The following is a 20,247-nucleotide window of genomic DNA, read 5'->3' as shown; positions in this document are numbered from 1 at the left end:
TTTTCAAAGCACCAGGAACAATATCACTTGAGGTAGATCTTTTATAACTACTTAGTGAAATCTGCATCTACCCTTGGTTTTCTCAGATGCTCTTGCACAAGATAATAGGCCTGTACAACAGGCCTTGATTGATCATTTTCTAAGATAAGTCAGTGTTATTACAGAATTGTTAGTGTGTGCTAAAAGTCCTTATTTAGACACTGTGCATCATCTCCAAGCCATTAAAAAGTGACTTCATTCATTGCTACTCATTGCTAAAACAAGTTATTAGCATGTGAATATTTTATATTTATAATTTAATTTATAATTAAAAGAAAATAGAGGCTGGAGCGATAGCACAGCAGGTAGGGCATTTGCGTTGTACATGACCGACCACATGTTGGTCCCCCAAGTCTGAATAAAAAGAAAAGAAAAAATAAGAAAAGTAAAGAAATGAAAGAAAAAAGAAAGAAAAGAAAAAAAGAAAAATTTACCCTGCATTAAAGTAAAAGGAAACTTTGCATGTTATGTTGAATCTTTTCTCATCCCACAGGCAAGCTGTGGTAGTATATGTTCGACACTGAAGATGCAAAAGATGTAAAAGGGTTGTAAAACTGAGTAAGAACATAAACATGGAGAACAAAATTCAGCAAAAAATTCCGGATGGGAAAGTCACCTCATGCTGTCAATATTAAAAATGAATTCCTCAAAGCATCTGCCAATGTGCAAATACAGCTCTTCATCAAACATGCCAAGTCAAATAAGAGCTAAGTGATGGTCAGATGATGGGTACAAATCCATCTCCATCAACCATCTGGATGTCTATGAAAAGTGACTTGAAAGAATATCTCATTCACATATGCCAATAAAAATTACTAAGTAACTGGCTATAGGCATCAGGAATCGGAAGGACAGATGCAAATTGAAATGCATTCTCAACTTGAAGATCAGGCAGAAGGTAATTTTTTTTCAGATTTTCAGTGTGGATCTCAACACAACTATATATCTTCTAGGAGTAGTGATCCAATTAATTTTATTTTTACTTTTCTTAGACATAAGCATTCTCTGAAGGAATCTGGATCTATCTATATATGCCCCCATTTGGCTAAAATTAATACTCTAAATAGTGAGAAACTAAGGAGAGGTGAACCAGTAAATGGTAGCTTTGCTGTTATAATATACCTACTTTTGAATCAGAAATAAAAATCATATAAATTTAGGAGAGAAACTGTAATTACCTTGGCTAGTCTTTGAAAAACACAAGTTACTTTGCCATTTGGCATGACATCCTTGATTAAATTGTGTAATGTACACTTTAAATTTGATATAGCTTATGATATCTCCAATTAGTATCCTATTGATCACTTCCTTTTAAAGTAATTGGTTGGTTGGCTGGGTTTACAGTTATCCAGAATAAAGAAAACCATTTATCTTCTACTGCAAATCAAAATGTTACTTTGAATCTAAATCAAACAGTCCAATCAGTGTGCCATTATTATCCTGTTGCCCAAGTCCTTGTTTTCAGAGTTATATGGAGTACATGATCCAATTAATCATGATGGAAAAAATTACTCTTTAGAAAAACAACAAATACAAGCCATTATAATTAAGTTCTTAAATATGTAGTTGAGACTGCATATTAGGAGTTTGGGAATGTGATTATAGTGTGGGCTAGAACAACCAGAAGAATCTGAATTGAGGAGGTAAGGTATGAATGATGCCTTGATCAATAGGATTTGATTAAGTAGAAGTTGGAAGACAGTTTAGAAAAATGAAATCACACAAGCCAAGGCAGAGAGAAAAGAATATTTTTCTTTTAACTACAGCGAATAAGCATGTCTGTGCCTCTTGACTTATCCGTATTGTTTTAAGAACTATCTCTGAACTTGTTAAATGGCTAGAGAAAAAAAATGTTGGAATGTACAAATGAGGGAGAGTATATTACAAAAAGAGAGACTCATCAGGCATTGAAACCATAAAAGAAAAATTGAATTGGTGCAACTATATAATGGATTCAAATTTTGAGTCGCAAACTGATATATGCAAGAATGTAACTTTTTTTCTATAGTCAAATATAATTTCTATCATCAAGCTCTCATTTCTTCTCACTAGCAGCTAACTGATATCAAGTTTCTTTCAGGTAAATTTCTTTCCATTCAGGCACTTCTCAGTCAATTCAAGTTTATAATGCAGCTGTATTCAGATAATTTAAATCACTCTAAGATTTTATACTCTTTCTCCTTTTCCCTATCCTGATTTAAGTTTCTAGGACTCAACCAACGGTCATTATAAAAAAAAAAATTGAAAAAAAATTGGAGTGAGAAAAAGATGTTCCAAGCCAGAGTCTTATGATAGTTCTGTACTAAACTGGAATTTTGTAAGATGTATTTGTCTTAGAGATTCTTAGAGTGGTCCTTTCATGCAGAAGTAAAACGAGATGGCCAGTTATCTCATCAATGACTGAGTGGCTTAAGGTCACCCCAGGACAGGAAATGTTCATGGGAGAAGAGTGGTGTTCATTGAAAGACTAAAACTCAATCATGAACAACTTTGTAATCACAATGTTTAAATACAAAGTGGGGAAAAGACTAAGGTTAATACTTTCTATTTCTGCACTTTACACAGGTGTTCAAATTTCTGTCTTAGTCTTAAATTTGTAGGTCGAATATGATTTCTTAGGGTCTAGCTTGCTAACATCTTCAGGCCATTCTATAACTTTCCCAAGGGCCTGGGTAGCGTTAGTATATTCTCCTAGTCCATCCTTAACCCATCCTTAGGCATAAGAAGGTACTTAGTTGCCAGCCATTTTTCCCATTAATAAAGCACTGAGCTTCCTTTTTTTTTTAAAATAATTCTATGCTATAAGATCCAAGGAACAGAATACCTTGTTTCACAGAAACTCATACAGTCAGGCAAAGCTGAGCTACACTCTATTCTTTCTCTTATTTGTTCCATCTAAACTCAAGCAGTTTATCCCCAGGATCTGGTAGAAAACATGCATAAATCCAGTTATTGTCCTCACCCCTTCTTGCCATTTTCTTTGATTAATAGTTTTTTTTAATGGCTTTATTGTGATGTTCGGTATGAGGACACAACTGTGACTCTACTGTCTATTCACCTTTTCCATCTATGCTGTTTTGTGAGTACTTCCTAAAATGACAACACCAAACCTGCTTACTCGGCAGTTCACAATTGGAAGAGGCAGCAGCAGCTCAATTAAGATGAGCACAACATAGGCTGGAATTATAATGCACCAATTTAGGCCTTTTGATGTTAAGAAATAAAAGAATAAGCTGAAATGAAAAGGTAACTTAAGATGTAGGCCAGCCTTGGGTATAATTGTAGTGAAATAAAATTATGTTTGTTCATACTGCTCACTCATTAATTCATTTGAAATATTCACTGGAGGGGATGGAGAGATAACACTATGGGTAAGATGGTAGTTAGCCTTGCAGGTTGCTGACTGGGCTTGCAAAACCTGCACCACATATGGTCCCCTGAGCCCTCCAGGAGAGATTCCTTAGCACAGTCAGGAGTAAACCATAACACAAATATAAATGTCCCTTAACACCACACAGAAAAAAAATGCATTGGACACCAATAAGTGAAAATGCTGAATATACAAGAGATATTTGTCCTGTTCGTTGGATGAACATAATGGGAAAATAATTCAATAGGTAATGATCATATAAGATTTCAGGGAATGGAACTCAGTTTCCATGCAACAAAAGTTCTGTACTATCTCTGAACCCAACTACTAATTCTAAAAAACAGTGTTTCATGAAGCATTAGGATATTGGGATCAAACACTTGGACTACTTAATTAATGCTTAGAATAGTAGTGCCCCCCCCCCCGCCCTTTACTAGTTTTTAATCCATTCTAAACTTTCTGGCCAAATTGTACCCAAGAAGGCTGTCTGACTTGCTGAGCTAGAAATACAGCAGCTAATGAAAATACACACTATAGGCCTTACTTGTCCTGAAATGCAGCTCTAAAATGCTTGAAAACAAGAAATACTCCAGACTCTTGTTGTTGCGCTGCTTTTGTGAGAGTTTAATTGCTTTTGAATGCACATGAATGTCAATTAGAACCAGGCTAAATATGTCTTCTTGAAGACAGAGCATTTGGTCTTTCTTTCAAGTTCTTTTGTTTGCTTGAATCAGCTTTGTAGTTTAACAGATGTTTTGGGGAGGAAATGGAGACATAAGCTTTTATAATGCTGAAAATTAAATGAGAAACAATACTCTTCTCTTCACCTTCCCCCCGAAACATGCAACCCTGCAAAACTAGTGACTTACTTTATCCTGTGGAAAATCTGTACTTTTAGAGGATCTACCTTACCAAAAGAAAAGGTGTGTGCTGTGTATCTAGATTTCTTTATATAGTGTTCATTCTTTTGGGAAATATATAACTAAATATGCATGTAATTATTCTTTTTGGTCTCTGAAAAAGTGTTTCCCAGAGTCATAAAATTGCCTCCTTTTAATTAAAAGTAAAGGGAAATTACCTTAAGGATATGATTATTGAGATTTACTGGGCCAAAGGTACACCTTCTACCTTCTGTCCTACCACTGAAGCAAATTCTCCTAATGAAAGACACAGACAAATCCTCAAGACACACTAACGTTTCCTTGTCTGTTGCTGTTTCTCTACATGGCTTGCCTTCCTCTTTTCAAAATCCAACAAGTAACATTATTGATATATATTACTGATTCTTTTTTATTTTGATTTTTATTTATTTACTTATTTATTTTGGGATTTTGGGCCATAGCTGGTGACACTCAGGGGTTACTCCTGACTATGCATTCAGAAATCGTCCCTGGCTTGGAGGACCATATGAGACACCAGGGATCAAACCGCGGTTCATCCTAAGTTAGTGCATGTAAGATCTACACCATCTCTCTGGCCCCTTATCCTTGAATATTAAACTGGCTTTTATCCATAGATAGACTGAACCCCCTTCCAGCCTATGGATCAGTGGTTTGAAACCTCTATAGGTGAACAGCAGTGACATTTTTTGGGATGCTCATGAGATTTTTGTAAATCATGGTTGAAAATCCTTGTTTTAATGTGGAGATTCCTCAAAATACTGGAAATTAAGCTCCCATTTAATCCAGCTATTCCACTTCTAGGCACTCAAAAACTAGATACAAAAATCCATTCCTCACAGCATTATTTATAATAGCCAGACTCTGGAAACAACCAAGATGCCCTTCAACAGATGAATGGCTAAAGAAACTGTGGTACATATACACAATGGAATAGTATGCAGCCATCAGGAGAGATAAAGTAATGAAATTCTCCTATACATGGATATACATGGAATCTATTATGCTGAGTGAAATAAGTCAGAGGGAGAGAGACAGACATAGAATAGTCTCTCACATCTATGGGTTTTAAGAAAAATTAAAGACATTGAAATAATTCCCAGCGATTAGGGCCGAAAGGACCAACTCAAGATAGGAAGTTCATCACAAAGAATGGTAAGTGCAGTTGGAGAAATTATTACACTGAGAACTATCATAACAATGTCATTGAGTGAGGAATATAGAAAGCCTGTCTCGAATACAGGGTTGGGGAGGGAGGAGATGGGGGCATTAGTGGTGGGAATGTTGCACTGGTGAAGCGGGAGTGTTTTTATGACTGAAACCCAACTACAATAATGTTTGTGATTATGGTGTTTAAAAATATTATATATATATACAAAAATATTATTATATATATACAAAATTATATATATACAAATTATATATATTATATATGTATATATATACATATATATACATATACATTATATATATACAAAATTATATATATACAAATTATATATATATTATATATGTATATATATTATATATATATTATATATGTATATATATATGTATATATATGTATATATACATATATATTATATATGTATATATATACATATATAATATATATATTATATATATGTATATATATGTATATACAAAAGTATATATATACAAATTATATATATATATTATATATGTATATATACATATATATACATATATATACATATATATATACATATGTATATACAAAATTATATATATACAAATTATATATGTATATATATTATATATATACAAATTATATATATATATTATATAATTATATAATTATATATGTATATATATACATATATATACATATATATATACATATGTATATACAAAATTATATATATACAAATTATATATATATTATATATGTATATATATACATATATTACATATACATTATATATATACAAAATTATATATATACAAATTATATATATATATTATATATGTATATATATATTATATATATTATATATATGTATATATGTATATATATGTATATATACATATATATACATATATATTATATATGTATATATATTATGTATATATAATATATATATATTATATATACAAAATATTATTATATATATACAAAAAAGAAAACCCTGTTTAACAAACTTATTGTTGAAAGATAATAGAAGACCAGGAGCATAATTTTTTCAAGCAAAGAAACATAGCCTTTGTTAATCTCTACGGCTTTCTACATATGTGATCCTGAATGAATTTCCTTCATCCTCAGTTATGTGTCCCGCAAACATGGATATTCCAGATAGAAGTATTATGACTGTTATGGGACAATTATCTAAAGTGTCTGCTACATTGTGGAGCTAAAATCCAAAATTTTCTTTGAGAACAGAATTGATAAACATCAACTTTGAATCAGCATGTAAAAAAAAAAATCAGCCCATCTCACATACATACTCACAGGAAGGAGAATATCAATTTAAGTAGAATTTGTGAGGTAAGATTGCTATTTAGAATACTGAGAAGATGAATTTTCAGAGGTTTTAAGACAGCTTCAAAAATAAAATGAAATGGATCTTTCCTAAGGTCTAGGAAAAACCTGCTGTTTCTGCCTAACCCTCTGCTTCCATGTGAAGAGCAGGAACACAGTGCTTAGAGGGAAACAAGGCATCCACCAAAACAAAGGTCATGTTCTCCAACATGTATGCTCCTAAGTGCATTTCTTCATACAAAGAATGGTTTATTAGCGATATATCTCACTTGGGTTCAAAATGTGCAATTTCTTTTTCATCAGTGATATTAAGAATTACATAGGGTCAGCAAAGACAACTGCTCCATTACTTCTGATAACTGTTTTAATGTATTTTTCTTTTATTATAGCGAATAACCTGCCTGATCCATGCATATAAGCTGGACTCTATCCTGATCAGGGAAGTGAGAGGGAGGCAGATACTCAAATTTCTCCTTGTGCTGTTTTCTGCTTCCTCCAGGCAGCCCTCCTCTTAAAACTAGAAAACAATGTTCTTTCTTATATAGAGAATCCATTATTTCTTCAAATTAACAAATTATTCAGAGAAGTAAAATCACAGAGCATAGTGCTATTTCCATAGTAGAAAGAGAAAAGTGTCTATAGAGCAGCCTGACTTATCAGTAACAGAGCCGAGGAGCAGAAGCTCACAGCCAAAACCGCTAAGTCTAGAATAGTGTGTTAAGTCGCAGTTGATGGGTTGAAATTGCACTTGATTCTTTACTAACGGCTTATAACAAATTAAAAAACCCCGAGAGAGTCCAGTTACAATGGAGAACACAAATTTTATCCAATTCAGGCTCACTAAAAAATTGAGCTTCAGTCTTAGGACTATTGAATGCTTAACCTCCTATATAGTAACAGAGAATCATGATTGGAAGATCTGTAAACTTCAGACCTTATTTGAAAAGGAGTTTCTAAGGACACCAAAAACAAAAGGGAAAGCAAAAACAACAGGAAGGAAAATTTAACCTTTGGTACTAAATCTATGGCAAACAATAAAAAGCATCCTATTGAAACATAAAACCTCACAAAAAAGGGTATTCTGACTTGGTTCTTCAACCTAATTTATAAAATTATGTTTCTTTTGTTGGTTTTGTGCTCTGTTTTTGGCCATACCTAGCAGTGCTCAGGGGTCATTCCTGGCTTTGCACTCAGGAGTCACTTCTGGTAGACTTGAGAGAGACCATATGGGATGCCAGGGATTAAAAACTGTTGTTCATGTGCAAGACAAGAGATTTACACTCTGTACTGTCATGGCTCCTATAATTGTTTTCTTAATAGCAAGGTACAGTGTAACAAACAAATTAGTCCAAAGAGAATGTGAATCTCAGAGCTAGATTCAGATGTCAGAAGTATTTAAATGGCCTGATTGTAAATTTAAAATATCTGTAGGTAATAAGCCATGGGCTGTAAGGAGAAACAGAAAAAATGCAAAAACAAAATGCAACTAACCAAGACAGAATCTTTATGAAAAAAAAAACAACAAGTTGAAAATTTGTAAATAAAATACGAGTACAAATAAAACATGGAGTCTGTAGTAGACTGGACACAAGAAAGGAAAAAAATAAGTTAACTTGAAATTCAAAGAATATAAAGAAGGAAGAAGAAAATAAGTTTAGAGAAAATGACAAAGCACAAAAATGAAAAAAATATGCATACAATGTGACTAATATAAAGGAAGAAATAAATAGAAAATATTTGAAGTACTTGAAAATATAAAATATTTGTTGTACTTCAAATGATATGGTGAAAATAATGACTAAGAATTTTCTAAAATTAATAAATAATATCATAAGTTTAGGGAATGCAGGATAATCCAAGAAGAATGTCGATAATTAGAAATTTTATATATGTATCTTATTCAAATAATACATACTTTAAAATAAAGAAAAGTATTAGAAAACAGAAGATGTAGAAATCCTTTTCTTTGTTTGTTTGTTTGTTTGTTTGGCTTTGAGCTTACACCTGACTCTGCTCAGGGATCACTCCTGATGGAGCTTAGTGTACAACAAGGGAGGGGGGCTATGGATAAAATCTGGGTCATCTCTATGCAAGGTAAATTCCCTATGCACTGTATTATTGCTCTAGTACCAGGTAGAAATCCATTACATGGAAGTATTAAGGAAAAGGATTATTATACTGGATTTCTTTAGAAGTAGAGCAAGGTAAAAAAATGGGGAAATTTTTTTTTAAGATACTGAGAGTAAAGACCTCCAATCTAGAATTCTCTACCCTGTGAAATTACACTTCAAAAGAAAAGACTAAAGGACTTTCTAAATCAGATGACTCAAAGAAATTTGTCATAAGTATATCTGTCTTGGAAGAATTCTTTAAAAAAATTCTTCAGTTAAAAAAAGCAAAATCATATGTCAGAAAGTCAGACAAAGATTTTTTTTGTAAAATGACTATTAAAAATAAATGAATGAAGGTAAATGTACCACAGTTTCTTTAGCCATTCATCTGTTGAAGGACATCTTGGTTGTTTCCAGATTCTGGTTATTGTAAATAACGTTGCAATGAATATATGAATTTGTGTTGTGTGTGTATGTGTGTTCCTAGGGTATATCCCTAGGAGTAGTATAACTGGATCATATGGGAGCTCAATTTTCAGTTTTTGAGGAATCTCCACATTGTTTTTTATGAAAGCTGGACCAGAAAACATTCCCAGCAGTAATTGAGAGTTCCTTTCTCTCCACATACCCACCAGCACTGCTTGTTCTTGTTCTTTGTGATTTGTGCTAGTCTCTTTGGCATGAGATAGTACCTCATTGTTGTTTTGAGTTGCATCCCTCTGATGATTAGTGATGTGTAGCATTTTTTCATGTGCTTTTTGGCTATTTGTATTTCTTCTTTGAGAAAATGACTGTTCATTTCTTCTCCCCATTTTTTTTGATGGGGATAGATGGTTTTTTTCTTGTTAAGTTCTGTCAGTACCTTATATATCTTAGATATTAACCCCTTATCTGATGGGTATTGGGTAAATAGTTTCTCCCATTATGTGGGTGGCTTTAGTGTCCTATAACTATTTCCTTTCAGGTTCAGAAGCTTCTCAACTTAATATAGTCCCATCTGTTTACATAGACACAATGGAATATTATGCAGCTGTCAGGATATATGAAGTCATGAAATTTTCCTATACATGGATAGACATGGAAGTTATTATACTGAGTGAAATAAGTCAGAGAGAGAGATAGACACAGAATAGTCTCACTCATCTAGAGCTTTAAGAAAAATAAAAGACATTATTGTAATAATGTCCAGAGAAAATAGTGATGAGGGCTGGAAAGACCATCTCATGAAGCTTTCCATAAAGAGTGGTGAGTGCAGTTAAAGAAATAACTACCCTAAAACTATCATGACAAAGTTAATGAGTGAGAGAAATAAAATGCCTGTCTCGAATATAGGCAGGAGGTGGGGGAGAAAGGAAATGGTGGGGGGGGGGGAATGGTGGTTGTAATGTTGCACTGGGGAAGGGAAGTGTTATTTTTATAAATGAAACCCAACTACAGACATGTTTTTAATCATGGTGCTTAAATAAAATAATATTTTAAAAAATGAATGCAAGTAAAATATTTCATTCTTATTGTTAAGTAATATAGCTGAAAATAGTTTGGTTAAGGTATTATTGTTGATATATTATAGTTTATAGTTAAATAAAATAAATGTCAGCAATATTAAGAGAAATGGAATGAAGAAAATATTTTATAAGTTACTTTTACTAATTGTGAAGTGATATTTCTGTTACTAATCAATTTTACTGATCAACTTTAGGATCAACTTTAGGATCAATGTAATCATATAAATTCAAAGAAAATAAACATAGCAGGGATCAAGGGATGTTAGAATATACTTTTAAGCTTCCTGTATTTGATAATTTTATTTGGGGGAAATCAAACATGAAGATGCTCTAGGTTTATTCCCATTTCTGTGCTCAGGTATCACTTATTACAAACTCATGAGTTCATATGTGGTGCCAGGCCTCATGCAAAGCTAGTGCCCTAACTACGGACTATCACTGTGGCTCAATATCATGTAAAATTAAAGAACCTAATTCCTGAGCAGCAAAGTATCTTAATCGATATCTAATTAATTGATTATATACACAGACCATAATGATATATAACTTAATAGCTATCTTGGGCCCATTACTTCTGTTGAAAGGGCAATGTTCATGCGGTGATTTTATTTATAAAAAAAGACACAAAACTTGACTTGAGAATAATCTAGGGCACTACAGTAGCAACAGTAACCAGAAGGCACAAAGGCTACACACCAATTACTAAGAAGACAATTTTGGACAAGTTTTTCTATCAGTGTATTAAATTGCACAACAGATCAGTCCATTATGAGTGTGACTTTGTTAGAATTGAAATTCTATTAGTGCTTCAAGAGATTGTCCTACAGTGCAAAAAGGAAAAAAGAACAAGAAAAATCATTCATGTATCAGATACCAAAACCAATTTTCTTATCCCTTAAATGCATTTAGTTCTGAGGTTCAATAAATAAAATGACAACCTTCAAAGCATACATTTCAAAACAAATCCATGAAAATTGCAGAGATAACTCACATCCATTTAATGACATTAATGGGTATCTTTCCTACGAATGGCACATGAGAAAGTTATCTTCCCTAAATTTGTGATTTCAATGTTTATGATCTTAAATTCCTATATCTGATCTGACAACCAAAATTGGACATATGCCATTATCAGCAAAGATTAAAACTTAGTTTAAGTTATAAGTAAATAAATCGGGGTGCACTGTCTAATGTGCAATCTGGTGACTGTAAGTTATTAGTACTTAAATATGTTTTGGAAAGTTGCTAAGAGAGAAAATATGAAAATTATCTATTTCCACAAATTGTGACTATGTATATTTAAAAATCTCATTTAGCAGTATAATCATACATAAAATCATTACTTTGTACACCTAGAAGTAATATGTCAATTATATCACTAAAAAAACAAAAGGAGGATATTTCAGCATATTGAAACTGACCCTTCACCTTCAAGGGAGAAGAGGTCACTCCAATTTTGAGTGATCCAACCAAAGAAAATGGCAAAGGCCATTCAGAAAGTTTAATATATAACAGCTTGATTAATTTGTTAAGAAGTATTCAATGTTCTTGGCAGGAGGAATCATGCATCCAAATTTCAAAGGCTTGTCACCTAGGGTATTCTTTTCCTTCCAGTTTTATCTTTTCAAGTTGGAAATCCAATAGTATTAAATATTTAGGGATGACATTTCTTCCAGACATTCAAGAGACCACATTTCATGAGCACAATGGAAAAGAATAATTCTTAGAAATATAAATAGATGGCCATTTTTTGTCTCTGTTGGTGGTGGTAAAATTATTCAACACACAATCAGTTTTTGTTCAATGTCTCTCTTCATATCTGGGAAGTCTTTCAAACACTAAATGTACATCTGAACTCTCTCTGAGAGCAGTATGATAAGCAACCTTTGGGGAAAAAAAGCCATCATCATTATCCCATCTTTCTTCAGTGAGGTCTGAGAAAGAGACCCCGGAGAATAGCAATAATATGATCCTTTCTCATTGGTTGTCTTTAGTTCAAAATCTTTGAGCATAATCCAAACCCAGGGAGGTATTTTCTTATTTTTCTTTGAGGTAAGGAGTCAAGCATATTCCAGTAGTCCCATTAGAAAGCTGATGCCTTTTATTCTTGTTTCTGCATGCTGTCTACATTAATATGATATTCATAGACACTCCATAGGTACCCATTCACTCTTGAGAGTTCACTAAGATTCTACTATGTGACAGCTCCAGAGTAGGCATCTATCTTGTAGATGACATGTGAATATAAGGCATGACTTTAGCCCTCCTTTTGCTAAAAGTATACCTCAACCCGAACATGGTAATTACATTATTGACGTAAAAAATCTTATTGTTAGAGTATCAACTGTGCAGTATTTATTTTGAGCAAGTTTCAAAAGTTTGAATGTTAATCAAAACAATTATACCCAGTTGGAAAAAATAGAGGGGAAAAAGGCAAGGAGGAGAGATTTAAATTGAACTTTTAGTGTTCGAACTAGTAGTATCTTTATTTTTTTGGTTTCTTAATAGTATTTACTATGTGGAATAATTCAAAACCCATGCTCTTATACACAGACACCCCCCCCCAAATATACACACAACACAAGCAGGCCTCTACTAAAAGAGGTTTCTTTTTATGACTGAAACCCAACTACAAACATGTTTGTAATCATGGTGCTTAAATAAAAATATTATTTAACAAAAACACTAGGGAGATAGTTTAGCATGTAAGCCTCTGTCTTACACATTTAGCCAATACTAGTTCAATCTCCAGAACCATACATAATCTGCAGAGTATTGCCAGGAGTATTTGCTGAACATAGAACCAGGGTAAACCCTAAACATTGCTGAGTGTGTGGGCCCTAATCCAAAGAACAAACAAAACCAACAACAGCGAAAAAGAAACCAACACTTATGTATGTTTTAAATATTATCTGATAAATTATAAAAACTCTATAGTTCTGCTATATTCCACTGATATTTTAGACCTTGTCAACCCTTAATCATGTGGACAACTCAACTCAAATTATATCTAGGTAATTTTCAAACACAGATTTAAACAAGTGTCTCTTGATACCATTAATATTTATTATGCAACTTCTATACTTGCGAGACACAACAATTTATAAAGCAAATACCCTTTCAGTGATGTGATACAAAACATACAGTAAAGTAGAGTTATGATAGCACAGAAATGCACCAGTGAAGCCAATGTAATGAGATGAGCAAATCAGCTTATTTTGATGCTAGGAGGAAGAACAGGAATTTGGGAGATGAACAGACACCATGTTTGCTAGATTGGTAGGTGAATTAATGCTAATTGAATGAATAGAATAGAATTTGAAGAGAATTATCTATAAGCATGATATAAGAATCTGTACTATGAAACAGAGTTAACCAGATTAGAAATATTTGAGGAATGTGGGGAAAATTTTGCTAAGACAAATAGTGGAAGATTCTGCTCTGCTTTGAAACTTGTTTCTGGAAAAAAAAATGGTGAAACCTACTTTCCTTCTTCTTGTTCTTGACCTATTTAGCAACTGAAATATCATAGCTGGAACAGTCGAAAATGATGAGTTTTGACCCAGTGAAGGTTAGCTCTAGGCATGTTAATCTAAAGAACCATGTCTGAATGCTAAGGAAAACAGTATCACAGTCCTTAACCAGAGGAATATTGACATATATATGCACACACATAAATACACATGTAGGCATCCTACTTTCCCTTCCCAAATCCTATTTTGTTCAAGGGCATCAATAAATAGAACAAAGAACTATTCTTCAGAACAGAGGTTCTAATGCAAAAAGAGTCAGATAATGTGGTCTAATTGGTAATATTCACTTAGAAACCAGGAATATGGAGATTTCAAACCCATATTACAGTCATCAGGAACATCTAAATAGACTCAGTTCTGTCCAGTTAGGGTCTTAGAATAAATTAGACCTCAAAGATTAATGTAAGCACAATGTGTCATGTAAATTGCAAGGTATCTGATTCATTAGCCCCACTTAGTAATGAGAGAGGAATATTTGCATAACATTATGGGTTTGGATACATATACAATTTTAACAGCTATGAGCATAGTATATTAAAGCCATTTTGACTCATTTGATAGTCATTGCCTCTTCAATAACAAATACAAAAGGCTCTGGAGGCCTCTCATTCAGAGCCTTTCTTTTCTTTTTTTCCCCTTTCTTGCTCCTTTCTTTCCCTTCTTTAGCTCCTATTAAATCAACAGGTCCTTTTTTAGCTTTTGTTGTTGTTGTTGTTCTTTATTTCTTTTCTTTGCTCCATTTTGTCTGCCCATCCTTCTCATGTTCATTCAAACTGAGTCTGTACTCAGTTTTCTATCTCCTGGAGAACCTCCTTGAGATTGTCCTGTAGCTTTATTTATTTATTTGGGGGGTGGAGGTGGGTCACACCCAGCAGCACTCAGGGGTTACTCCTGGCTCTGCACTCAGAAATAGCTCCTGGCATGCTTAGGGGACCATATGGGATGCCGGGATTCGAACCACCGTCCTTCTGTATGCAAGGCAAACACTCTACCTTCATGCTATCTCTCCCAGCCCCTGTCCTGTAGCTTTAAATGCTTCTTAGGTATAAGAGCTCTCTTTATCTTGAACTCCAAGCTGTGTCTTTTATCTATGGATTTGTAAATCAACTACTAGCAGCACACTGCTTATTCATAATTGCTATAGAGGAAAGAGGTTATTGGTAAACCTTTTTTTCCAGGTGTTAATGGACAAAGTAAGCAATTAGAAGTAAAATCTAGTGGAGTGATGCTGCTTTCACATGTCACAGTTGGTACATAAAGCAGAAAAGGAATCATGAAACTTAAAAATATCTGTAAAAGAAGATAAGGAAATCTGAGCATCAAGGAAGATATAAAGTGCATTGGATGAGAGCACTGCAAATATATCTCACTGCATAAAAATATAGAACAGCATTGACTTTCTAAAACTTTGCTATCAACTTTGAAATAGGCTCAGCGACCTAATAATAAAAATGGATAAAGGGAAAGATTCTGATATCTCATCTTTGCCCAAAAGGCAAAGACATCAAATAAAACAAATAGTTAATGAAACTTTCTCTGACTCAGAAATTTTATAGCTATTGCAAAAGGAAATAATTAAAGAATCAGAATCTCACACCACCTTATATGCAGAGTTCCAAAATGCAATAATGGATTCAGTTGATAATAAATGACTGCTAACATCACAAAAGAGAAAGACAAGCAGCCATGGAAAAATAAACAATTCTTCTAATGAAAATAAACAGCTGTAATGAAATAGAATTGAAATGAAATGATGAAAAACCTATTCAAATTGAAATAAAAAGGAAAAAAACAATGAAATTAATAAAATGCAAACAAACAGTACACCTCTGGTGTTCTTATGCAGAATTCAGAACCTCAAAATAATCAACTCTCTAAGTCTAATTTTCCTTACAGAAATGGAAGAAACAGTAGAAACACAATGACTACATGGTAATTGTTATGGAAAAAAATAAACTTAAGGGGAACAAAAATATACAAAAGAAGCAATACTGGTCTAAAATATATCAACACAAGTTAATATACAATTCTTATAGGAAAAATGATTTTGGGGGGGTTGGGGCCACACCTGTTTGATGCTCAGGGGATACTCCTGGCTATACGCTCAGAAATCACTCCTGGCTTATGGGGGATCATGTAGGATGCCAGGGGATTGAACTGCAGTCCATCCTAGGCTAGCGCTTGCAAGGCAGATGCCTTACCTCTAGCACCACCTCTCCAACTCCAGGAAAAATGATTTTATAAATAATAATGACAGGAGACAAAGTACTTGTAAGGACCAGGATTCAGTTTCTGAATCTGCAATCTGCAAGTTCCTCTGCGTAGACTCCTGAGCATAGTAAGGTCTAAGAAGCAGGAGTTTGACCCCTGCACTCACATTACTATTAGAGTAGGAATCACTCATAGAGTGTTAATGTCCCTGACATCAAAGATAATTTAAATTGATACCTTAAGTACAGACTACATTATGGATTTCATCATACACTATGAATCATAAAGGAGGAAGGAGAATGATAGCCCCTTAAATCAATCATACTTAAACATTAAACATTCTTGCAACATAACAAATTGGTTACTGATTAAAAATATAAGATATAGGATCCTGTTAAGAGCCATTGGGAAGAGGATGGAGGTGATTTAAGTTTAATTAGCATTCAAATGATTATCATTAGGTTAGGAATCAAAGTGATTAATATCAAGGTACTGTGTGGTATTCTGTTGTGAAAGCCTGTAAGCAGTTGGAAGCAGAAAGCATCTAGACTAAAACTTGGTGAAAAAATCACGATAAAGAGTTGGAATTTTTTTCCATAGCTAAATTTAAAAAAAATCAATAAAAGCACTTCCCAAAAGGAAGAAAAAGTAAATCTCCAGTGATTCGAAGATCTTGATGGCAATTTTGGGTACTATTCATCATTGTATGTCCTACACCCACACTGTCCATATGCCAATGAACTGGACCTTCCCACAGAGACAAATGAAAGAATGTTATTTGAAATCTCTGATAAAATGGGATGTCTTATTCTTCCAATAGTAGTATTGAAATAAATATACCTTTGGTAATGGACAGCTGATAGTCTTTCCTAATTGGGCCTTTAAGAGCTTGCCTTACTGCTATCCTTTTTGATGCTCAAAAGTATAGAATAAGATTGATTCCTCTAACTGATCAATGGAATGGGTTTACTTCTTGTATTTGGTCATCATTTCTTTTTTGTTGATACAACGGTGCATTGTCAGGTACTCATCTAAGTAAAAATAAGCTATGTCAGAACCCACATAGGTCTCACAGACTGGCCAAGGAAGAATTGAAGTCTTAAATGCATAAGTTTTTCTTTTGTTGATGTTGTTTCAGTTTTCATAAAAATCATTTTATTTAATAATAAAAGCTCTTAGCAAAGTTAAGAAGAGAAACCAATTGTCTAGGTTTATTTTGGAACTTTCTAAGAATAAGAAAAGCTCTAACAAGGGCACAATTTTGTTGTGGTATACCTCAATCAAATGCTTATTTTCCAGGACAAAGATATAATAGAGGGTCTAAGATACTTGTATTGAAACTGGCCAAATTCTATTCTAGCACCATTAGAAGTGATCCCTATGCACAGAATCACTTACTTTGCTCCATGGAACATTTTTATTCTTATTCATTACTAGGATAATATACAATCTACTTAGAAGGTTCCTAGCTAGGGTAAATACCTGAAAATGTTAATGAATAAAATGTGTTAAGTGCTAATTATAACAGAGGCTTTAAGGAAAATTGTTCTCATTAAACCCAAGAATTAAGGCACTTATTATTTTTAATATGTCTGGTTAAATTCTAAAAAATTATATACATAGTTATGGGTCTTGTATAGTTTTCAACATATTTCATTTTACTAACTATCAGTGAGGAGCGATTGTGTTTTCTATTTAATATTTATAGCTCTAAATCTGAGGTCTATCTTTACAGCCTGTACTCCCTTAAACTGGTTACTTAACCTTTTCAAAATTCAGGTTTTTAATCTGTAAAATTGTTATGTCTCTTTACTGTTAAGGATGGATATTAATGTTTTATACTTCAAAATGGTGTTGAAGAAATAAGTGGCATTACTTTCATAAACAATTTCTTTTGAAATGCCATGAAAATAAAAGGCTTACCTTGTATCTTGGTGTTTTAAATCATTCTTAGGTATAATCCCTTCTCATTTAAACTATTTTATAAAATACTACGACTATGGACAGCTATTTTTACATTATGCATTTTACAACTATGGATACCAATATTCAATGAAACACCTTAGTTCTCAATTACTGTGCAATGAAATCACCACAAATGTAGAAATCTGAAACAACGTTTTCTTGTCATTTTTGGTAGGTATATGTCTGGGAAATTTGTGTCTTATACTTATGGGAAAACATGATAGTAATAATAATAGGTTTAGAGCATCATCTGAGGCTTAACCGAGACACAAATAACACTTGAGTTTAATCATATGCTGAAAGAATCATGTACTTGGTAAGTTGTTGGACGGAAGTTTGAAGTTTCTGACTGACTTTATTGGAGGCTTCCCTCAGCTTCTACAGACAGCCCAGAATTCTTTTCCAAATAGAGTTCCCTAATCTATCACATATAATCTCAAAATCAAGAAGGAAAAAGTAAAATCCCAATAAAACAAACATCACATTTCTAGGTGATAAACTGCTATGATCTCATAATGTTCATCTTGCTAAATGTTACTGATTAGAAACAAATCAAAATAGTCAGTTTCAAAGACATAAGGGAAGAGATCCCATGAGTGTATCATATCAGGACACAGATACTTGAAGGATCTTTCTGACATGCTTATATCAAGGCACTTTTAGGAATTAAGACAAAATAATAACCCAAGACTTCTAGATTTGGTTATTTCTTTTATGGAGTCTATTCCAGAGATTACTACTTTCATTGTAGATTATTACTGTTTTTCTTCATCATTGTGTCAATTATATTCTCTCATCTCTAAAAAATCCTTATGATTAGAAATAATTATTATTTTGGAATGTCTCCCAAATGGTGTTCATGATGCTGCAGGAGCCACTCCCAATAATCCTCTTACATTACTACTGGGGCCATAGCTAATGATGCTTAAGTTACTCAGGGCTGTACTTGGCTGTGCATAGGGAACTATGGTTGTGGAGACTGAAGTGAGGTTGGCTACATACAAAGCAAGTGCTACCCCCCTCCCTTTACTCTCTCTCTCTACTGCCTGAAATAATTGCTTTGATACTAACTATATTCTCTGAGTTTTAAGAATATTTTTACATATTGTGAACACTATTTTAGCTCATATTAATCTTTTGTTTTGGTTTGTTTTTTTGGGCCACACCAGGTGACGCTCAGGAGTTACTCCTGGCTATGCGCTCAAAATCGCTTCTGGCTTGGGGAATCATATTGGATGCAGGGAGATGGAACAAGGTCCATCCTAGGCTAGTGCCAGCAAGACAGATGCCTTACTGCTCCATGCCACTACTCTGTCCCCCCTATTAATCTTTAAAAATGCCTTAGTTTGTAGAAATTGGTCTAGAGTATAACTTTATCTTTCATTAAAATAATAAAAATATCAATGTGTTTTGTAAGTGATATATAATATATATTTTTGCTTTTTTTGTAATATTTGTTTTGTAAGACAAGAGGTATGCTCAGTATGAGGCTTTGATTATTCTAAAACACTGTTAAAATATATTGTAAGTAAAACACTATTAAAGTAGCCACAATTGACATTTCTTGCTCAAGGCATTTTCTAAATATAAAAATATCATTTGGTAAATAATAGTTGTTTAAGGGTTCTGTGATGTGCTCCCAAAAAAATCCATTGAACAAATGCTAGAAATGATAGAAAAATTACTTCTCCTTACATGTCTAAAAGCAAGAACATCTTAAGCAGTTATAATGTTAAGCCTTATCAGTGAAGGTATAGAATTGAAAGGCTTTAAACTGGGAAAGAAAAATGATTTAAGAGTTCGGGTGAATTGCACATACCCGTAAAATGGTATTAAATCAATTCTGAAAAGACTTGAAGAGGACACAACACCCCATAAGAGTGTTATACTTTGGTATCATTAACGAATGATTGGGCAGCATAGAAGAGGGAAATGTGAGATGAAATATCAGAATTGCACGAGACACTTAAAGTCTGAAGAGGCATCTGAACCATGATTGTTGACAACTAAGTCTTTACTTCTTATGACACTGACACTATTCGCTATTTTTTTTTTTAAAAAAAAAGCAGGTTCTCAGAACAGAACTCCCCAATCCAGGAACTGATAGAGGAACT

This window comes from Suncus etruscus, chromosome 12 (genome assembly GCF_024139225.1).
Source record: "Suncus etruscus isolate mSunEtr1 chromosome 12, mSunEtr1.pri.cur, whole genome shotgun sequence".
Classification (NCBI taxonomy): Eukaryota; Metazoa; Chordata; class Mammalia; order Eulipotyphla; family Soricidae; genus Suncus; species Suncus etruscus.
This window is presented reverse-complemented; position numbering follows the sequence as displayed.